Source organism: Callithrix jacchus, chromosome 6, assembly GCF_049354715.1.
Source record: "Callithrix jacchus isolate 240 chromosome 6, calJac240_pri, whole genome shotgun sequence".
Taxonomy (NCBI): Eukaryota; Metazoa; Chordata; class Mammalia; order Primates; family Cebidae; genus Callithrix; species Callithrix jacchus.
The window spans coordinates 129,558,372-129,567,059 of NC_133507.1; the positions used below are offsets into that span (position 1 = coordinate 129,558,372).

Below are 8,688 nucleotides of genomic sequence, written 5' to 3' on the forward strand. Positions count from 1 at the left end.
GGTGGCTAAGGTGGAAGGATTGCTTGAGCCCATGAGGTTAAGCCTGCAGTGAACTGTGATTGTGCCACTGCACTCCAGCCTGGACAACAGAGTGAGACCCTGTTCCCCCAGAAAAGAAAAAGAAAACACAATAAGCAATGAGATATATTATAGATAAAATGATAATATTCTTAATATGTGAAGAACTCTAAATAAATGGAAGGACAAAGGATCAAAAATCTGATTTTAAAATGGGAAAACTATATTAATAAACAATTCTGATAAGAAAAAGGCTGATTATTTGCAAGCACTTTCTCACAAAAATAAACTCCTGAGCTCAAGTTATTCTTCCATCCTGGCCTCCTAGTGCTGAGATTACAGGTGCGAGTTACTGGTTTTTTCTCATTCTTTATGCAAAAGAGAATTTCTTATTGGAGGAAATGTAAACAGCTTTACAATTTTTCTTTTTCTAAAAATTGCCAGAAAGACACCACCTTGTAGATCTTACTGACTGGCCAGCCACATTATCTGAATCAGAGTAATTGCTTTCGTCCTTGTCACGGACAGACTACACTGTGTTCACCTCCTCTGCCAGCTGTTTCTGATGCTGTATCTTCCAGCTTTTGAGTAAGACACTTTTGTTACAGCAAGGAGAAGAACCGCACTTGCTGAAAACTTTCCAAACTTTTTCGTTACTGCTGCACCATCACTAGCTGTTGATATTGATGGAATTCTGACCGGTAACATTTCCACAAACAGCATTACAATTTCTTTCTTTCTTTTTTTCTGAGGAGGCACATCAACCTGATTTGTATTTTTTCTTTCTTTCATTTCTTTTTTTTTTTAGATGAAGTCTCACTCTGTTACCCATGCTGGAGTGCAGTGGCACGATCTTAGCTCACTGCAACCTCTGCCTCCTGGGTTCAAGCGATTCTCCTGCCTCAGCCTGCTGAGTAGCTGGGACTACAGGCATGTGCCACCACGCCCAGCTAATTTTTGTATTTTTAGTAAAGACCAGGATTCACTATGTTAGCCAGGCTGGTCTCGAACTCCTGACTTCATGATCCAACCGCCTCAGCATCCCAAAGAGCTGGGATTACAAGCATGAGCCACGACGCCCGGCCACAATTTATTTCTTGTAAGAAGAATTAGAATACTTTCCCCTGCATTTTAAACTGATTTTTCTTGGGATTGAGACAAGTATCAATTTCCCGAGAAATTCTGGGAAGGTGTGGAAACATCACACTGCAGCAGGTGCTGGGGTCACAGCGATGAATAAGACAGACCTGATCCCTACCCTCAGATAAACACAATGATCTAGGTGTTTCCAGTAGTGAAATGACACTGAAGAAATAAGGTGATGTGTCGGGGGATGGTCGTGGCATTTTTAGTTAGTATTGAGGTCTGGCAGTATGTAATAGCCAAGCTGCAAATAACAGTGACTTAAATTAGTTAGGAACTTGTTTGTTTTTCTGACATCAAAGTTATCTAGAGGCTGGTATTACATACTCCACCCCCATCCCGCAGTGCTACTAGCCAGGCCCCTACCTGCTCTTCCTCCCGTCCTCACTGCCTTCTCAGCATCCAGGGTGTTTTCAGGAGCTCCAGTGATCACATCTGCATTTGAGGGGAAAATTGGAAGAAGAGCTGTTTGCTTCCCCTTTTTTTTTTCCACTTTTGTTTTTTGAGATGAGTTCTCACTCTGTTGCCCAGGCTGGAGTGCAGTAAGGCAATCATAGCTCACTCACTGTATCATTGAACTCCTGGGCTCAAGCCATCCTCCCACCATGGCCACATTCTGCTGCTAGTGAGCTGAGATCAGCTCACTGAACAATATACTGCGTATACTGGGCAGAAAAGTTTCCAGCTAGGCCAGGTGCGGTGGCTCAAGTCTGTAACCCCAGCACTTTGAGAGGCCAAGGCAGATGGATCACCTCAGGCCAGGAGTTCGAGATCAGCCTGGCCAACATGGTAAAACCTGGTCTCTACTAAAAGTACAAAAATTAGCTGGGTGTTGTGGTGTGCGCCTGTAATCCCTGCTACTCGGAGGCTGACGCAGGAAGATTGCTTGAAACCAGGAGGTGGAGGTTGCAGTGAGCTGAGATCGCATCACTGAACTCCAGCCTGGGCAAGAGAGTGAGACTCTGTCTCAAAAAAAAAAAAAATTTCCAGCCAAAAAGCAGGCTTCTGTTTTGCATATTGGGAAGGGCGACAGGAATGGGTGGTCTAAAAGGTCTTTTCCTTTTAGAACTTGAATGACAAGAAGCTTCTGGTTAGATGATAGGAGCAGAACGTTTCAGGCAAGGGAAACAGCAAATGGAAAATGGTGATTTTGTGGAAATCACAAAGTCTGAAACGTAACGAGGAGGAAAGGAGATGAGTCTGGGAGATGGGCAGTGGCTAGACCATACAGACCTTTACTTGTCAGAGAATTGCTTTCATTTAAAAAAAAAACTGAAAAATTTTAATTGCACTGGGAATGTATTTCTTTTTTGAAAGAGTCTTGCTCTGTTGCCCAAGCTGGAGTGCAGTGGCACGATCTCAGTTCACTGCAACTTCTACCTCCTGGGTTCAAGTGATTCTCATGCCTCAGCCTCCACGTAGTTGGGATTATAGGTGTGTGCCACCATGCCTGGCTAATTTTTGTATTTTTAGTATAGATGGGCATGAACACCATTTCGTCATAATGGCCAGGCTGATTTCAAACTTCAGACCTCAGGTGATCTACCCACCTTGGCCTCCCAAAGTGCTGGGATTATAGGCATTAGGCATTGCACCCTGCCTGCAGTGGGAATTAATTTTAAAGGAAGGACGTGACATACCTTAGATTGTTGCCAGTGCTGATATACAGCAGATGTTAAAGAAATCTACCCTTAAGTATACTGGAAACATCTTGGTTTTTAATCCTGATTACATCCCTGGTCATTTAATGGGATGTGGGAAATTATTGATTGTTTTTGCCTCATGTCTATAGGCAACATATAAAATTATATTTGCTCATCAGCTACCTAAAACCAGTAATACCATGAAGCAAATAAAAAGTAGAATGCTTTCCATTGGGGATGTGGATTACAGCAGATATGAGGCACTTGCGTGTGTGGTGTGTGTGCATGGGGGGGTACTAATAAGAAAATGTCATGTGTGTATCTGTGCTTGAGGCAGCTCTTTGAGGATGTGTGCAAATCAAGAAAAGGGCTTTTATTTATATTTCTTTAATTGTAGCTTTGTGCAGTGGCAGTATTGCAGCCAATGAGGTTTATCATTTTTAAAGTCACGAGGCATTTGGCAGGAATCTGAATCATACTGCTGGGCAGTGCTAGACAGCAACATTGATGTTTGTAAATTTATACTTGGCTTCTTAGTTTCTGTTGAGTAATATGCGCTGCTTCAACACCATCAATGAGAGATGATTGTAAGCAAAACTTCAGCTTTCCGCTTTCCTGATGCGGTAGGTATTGCCACAAATGCCTGTCTGTGGTCGCCCTCTACTGGACTAGTTAAGCCTAACGTTTAAAAGCCACCAGACGAGGGTCCCCTTTGTGATATCCTCTACTGGCAGAGACTACTCATCCTGTAGGTCTGAGAGAGGCCTCTCAGCATCCCCCCTTTCTCTCACCATCTCTGATATGTGTTTGCATGACTATTTGATCGACGTCTGTCTCCTCCCTGTCTACACAGGCTGTACTCTGCATGAGGACAGGGACTCTGCCTCTGAGTGGCTGACACCATTCTTCAATAAATATGTGTTCGATGGATGAATAAAGGGGGAATGAAGGGCCCAAATGTCAAGAGTGAGCCTTTCACACTTCAGCTGACTGCAGCACGTAGGAGAAAATATAAATTCAAAGCATCTGTCTTGGAAAGTTTTTCTAAGCAACTTATGCTACTCTTAAAAACTCTGTTGGCCAGGCGTGGTGACTCACACCTGTAATCCCAGCACTTTGGGAGGGCAAGGCAGGTGGATCATGAGGTCAGGAGACCATCCTGGCCAACATGATGAAATCCTGTCTCTATTGAAAATATAAAAATTAGCTGGGCGTGGTGGTACATGCCTACAGTCCCAGCTACTCAGAAGGCTGAGGCAGGAGAATCGCTTGAACAAAGGAGGCAGAGGCTGCAGTGAGCCGAGATCGCACCACTGCACTCCAGCCTGGGTGACAGAATGAGACTTGGTCTCAAAATAACCCACAAAAAACCTGTTTATTAAAGCATTACCTATATACAGAAAAGTGCACAAATTGCAAGTGTCTAGTTCAATGAATTTTCAAAAACTGGTCATATCCCTGTAACCAGTATATAGATTAAAAAATAGAATGTCACCAGAAACCCACCTGTGCCCTTGTGATTTTAACAGTATAGAGTTCTTTTGCCTGTTTTTATATTTATAAAAATGAAATAATATAATACGTACTGTTTTGTATCTGGCTTCTTTTTCTTTATTTTCTTTTTGAGACAGAGTCTCATTCTTGTCACTGGAGTGCAGTGGCATGATCTTGCTCACTGCAACCTCTACCTCCTGGGTTCAAGTGATGCCTCAGCCTTCTGAGTAGCTGGGACTACAGGTGTGCACCACCATGCCTGCCTAATTTTTATATTTTTTCTGTAGAGAGGGGAGTTCACCCTATTGCCCAGGCTGGTCTTGAACTCATGAGCTCAAGCACTCTGCTTGCCTCGGCCTCCCAAAGTGCTGGGATTACAGGTGGGAGCCACCACACCTCACCTTGGAATCACATTTCAATGTTTTGGTAAAGATGAGCAGAAAAGGACCAGGCATGCTGGCTCACGCCTGTAATCCAAGCACTTTGGGAGGCTGAGGCGGGCAGATCATGAGGTCAAGAGTTTGAGACCAGCCTGGCCAACATGGTGAAACCCCGTCTCTACTAAGAATATAAAGATTAGCCAGGTGTGGTGGCACATGCCTGTAATCTCAGCTACTCAGGACGCTGAGGCAAGAAAATCACTTGAACCTGGGAAGCGGAGGTTGCAGTGAGCGGAGATCGCTCCATTGCACTCCAGCCTGAGCAGCAGAGCAAGACTCTCAAACAAATAAAAAACTAAAAAAAGAGCAGAAAAAGTTAATAGTGATTTTTTCCTTGGGAAAGCCTTAAGGTTTATACCAAAACCTTAAGGCAGATGGCTGGAATAATACAAGATAAAGTTTACTCAACTTTATCAGTGGTTTCCCAGTATGGAAGGGAATACAGAAGCTTCTTATGAGGGAGGTGGTTGTGTTGAGGTGACAAGGGCACTACACTTATGATCAGAAAAACTAGGACTGAGTTTTTGTTGTTGTTTAGGTTAGACAGGTGATGTGCTAACGTTGCAGCAAGGTTCAGAGGGAGGCACGTGTCACACTTAGGCATGAACACCAAATCATTGTGCTCATAAGCCACAAAAGGATTAAGTTTTACTCAGTCAATCACCATTTCTGAGCTTTGGGTATGTCATTCACTCTCTGAGTTTCATCCGTTAAAATGGACATGCCAATATCTGTCCCACAGAATTATGTAGGGAAGGAACAAACTACTTTTTCCTCTACTCTTTCTGACTCTTAGCACAAAAGAGACGTTAACAAACTTATTTAAGTTTTTCATGACATGGGAAGCTTCATAAGGAAGTGAAGAACCAAAGCAGTAGTTAAATATGTGCGCTGTTTATAGTAGGTTTAATGAAGAGTGGACCGTTGTGGAGAAATGTGACAGGGCAAAAAGGGTGTGCTCTAATGGTAAGAAATGGGGGGGAACTCAGCAAGTCTTGTTTGGTCACTTTTAAAAAAAATTTAGGGTCACGTACGGTGGCTCATGCCTATAATCCCAGCACTTTGGGAGGCCAAGGAGGGTGGATCATTTGAGGTCAGGAATTCAAGACCAGCCTGACTAACATGGTGAAACCGTGTCTCTTAAAAAAAAATTGCTTTTTAAATAGAGAGAGGGTCTTGCTGTGTTGTCTGGGCTGGTCTCAAGCTCCTGGGCTCAAGCCATCCTTCTGCTTCAGCCTCCCAAAGTGCTGGGATTACAGGCATGAGCCACTGTGCCTGGCCCTCTGTTTTTTGTTTTTTTTAACACCAATAAGTAAGACCTAGAGTGTTGAAAAAAAGGATATTACTGATAGGGTAAGTGGTTACATAGACTACGTTACATAAATTACATAAATATTTCCTGGAAGCTCTGGGCCCATCAACTGCCCAGTGTGATTTCTCACCCTGCCCCATTCTGCATTGTGGGAAACTTTAGTTTGCAGGCTTCCTTGCTCCGTGAGTTTTGTATATTCTGCTGGGGACAGGCATGAGTTGATGGGTATTTCTCCTGCCTCTCTGTGCTTCCTGTGATGCATCCACAGCAGCAGAGTCTCCTTCAAAGCTCTAACTCCCTCTGAAAGGCCCTCCCTCCACAGTTCAGACCCCGCAAGGGAGCCTCTATAATAGCTCTATTTCCAGCCAGACAATCTTAGCTTTTCGACTCTGAGAATAGCATCTCTTCCTACTGTTCCTCCAGCGCATGGGTGTTAGCTGATTCTTGCTGTTGCTAATCTCTGGGTTACATCACCACCCCGTTTGGCATCTCAGCTCTTCTCCCACTTTTGTGATCTATTTTCCAAATTAAATTCCCTTGGATTGAAAGAGTGGCTTCTATTGTCCTGACTCGATACATCCTGATTTCATTCCTCTTCCACAGAAATGCTCAGTTCCTCACTTTTGTTGTTGTTGTTTTTGTTTTGAGACAAAGTTTTGCTCTTGTTGCCCAGGCTGGAGTGCAATGATCTCGGCTCACCACACCCTCCACCTCCTGGGTTCAAGTGATTCTCCTGCCTCAGCCTCCTGAGTAGCTGGGCTTACAGGCATGCCACCATGCCCAGCTAATTTTGTATCTTTAGTAGAAATGGGGTTTCTCCATGTTGGTCAGACTGGTCTTGAACTCCTGACTTCAGGTGATCCGCCCGTCTCAACCTCCCAAAGTGCTGAGATTACAGGTATGAGCCATCATGCCCAGCAATTCATCACGTTTATGGGAATATTTTTCTTCTTCACATATTTTCCTCTTCTTGTCTCTACTATGGAGGAAAACTAGCGTGGATTTGGAATCACACTGGGTTCAAACTTGGGTTCTGTTATTTCAGAACCATATGAATTAGGGTAAATTGCTAGCTTATAAGTGCTGAATAATTGTTAATTAATAAATGATATTAACCATTACAATGCCTTGTGAAGATTTAAAGCATTTTTTTAATTTTAAAACTTATTTTTGAAGGACAGAGTCTTGCTATGTTGCCTAGGTTGGAGTGCAGTGGCTATTCACAGGCACAATCATAGTGGGCTAACCCTTGAACTCCTGGGCTCAAGAGGTCCTCCCACATCTGCTCCCTGAGAAGCTGAGGCTAGAGGTCCATGCTGCTGTGCCCAGCAAAAATTTTTGAGTGGTATAAATGCAAAGCATTAATATTACACAGTTGTTCTAAAATGACTCATTTAAAAATATTTTCTAAAATTATGTATATAAAGAATTTGGTCTTCAGGAATTCCACATTCTATGTGGTATTTGTTCAGACATTAGCTTCATAGCATAGCAAGTCATGAGAGTTATTCTCTTTTGCTTTTATAACTCTACAGACTCAAACAACTATTACAATACTATCACCTTGTCTTATAATTAACTCATTTACTGTTGTTATTGTTCTCCCTCCCTCCCTCTAGACTATAAATCTCACATAGTACTTGGCACATAGAAAGCTCTCGAGGAACACTTGTTGAGTGAATAAATATGCTATTTGATGACTTATGTGCCTGTGTCCTTAAACCTTAGCATGCATGGAAGACCTGAGCCATAGTAGATTTTGAATAAATGTTTTTTGCATTATGAATTCAATATTTAAATGAGTCTAAAGACTTTAGCACCAGTTTCAATGATGAAATCAATTAAGTCAATTTTTTTTTTTTGAGACAGAGTCTCACTTTGTCACCCAAGCTGGAGTGCAGTGATCTTGGCTTACTGCAACCTCCACCTCCCGGATTCAAGCGATTCTCATGCCTCAGCCTCCCAAGTAGCTAGGATTATAGGCGCCTGCCACCACACCCAGCGAATTTTTGTATTTTTAGTAGAGATGGGGTTTCACCATGTCAGCTAGGCTGGTCTCGGTGTGAGCCACCTTGCCCAGCCAATTTTTACTTTTAACCTGGATCTTAATAACTTGCTAATTACTAGTTTCTAAACTAGGAAAGAGATATTTAGGTCCAGAGGTTGTTTGAGTGAAGTAAGCACTTAGGTACTTTTGAACTCAGTACTTGTAGACTTCCATCAAAAATATTTGCCCATAGGCCGGGTGCAGTGGCTCACGCCTGTAATCCCAGTACTTTGGGAGGCAAAGGCGGGTGGATCACAAGGTCAAGAGATCGAGACCATCCTGGTCAACACGGTGAAACCCCGTTTCTATGTAAAATACAAAAATTAGCTGGGCATGGTGGCATGTGCCTGTAATACCAGCTACTCAGGAGGCTGAGGCAGGAGAATTGCCCGAACCCAGGAGGCGGAGGTTGCGGTGAGCCGAGATCGCGCCATTGCACTCCAGCCTGGGTAACAAGAGCGAAACTCCGTCTCAAAAAAATACTTGCCCACTAAAAATACTTGCCCACACTGCATTTTAGGGGTGTTTGCGTCATCCTTGTGTGGCTGAGAAAAAAGACCTAAAAAGTGGCAAGCTAGCCAGGCGCGGTGG

General features: G+C 43.3%; 1 non-coding gene across 1 annotated transcript; it reads right to left on the reverse strand.

Annotated features, from left to right (window-relative positions):
- Positions 1–5,275: 5,275 nt before the first annotated feature.
- LOC118155177 (small nucleolar RNA U13) lies at positions 5,276–5,380 on the reverse strand. Its single transcript, XR_004745395.1, has one exon. It is a non-coding gene; the product is annotated as a small nucleolar RNA U13 (small nucleolar RNA).
- Between the last annotated feature and the right edge of the window lie 3,308 nt (positions 5,381–8,688).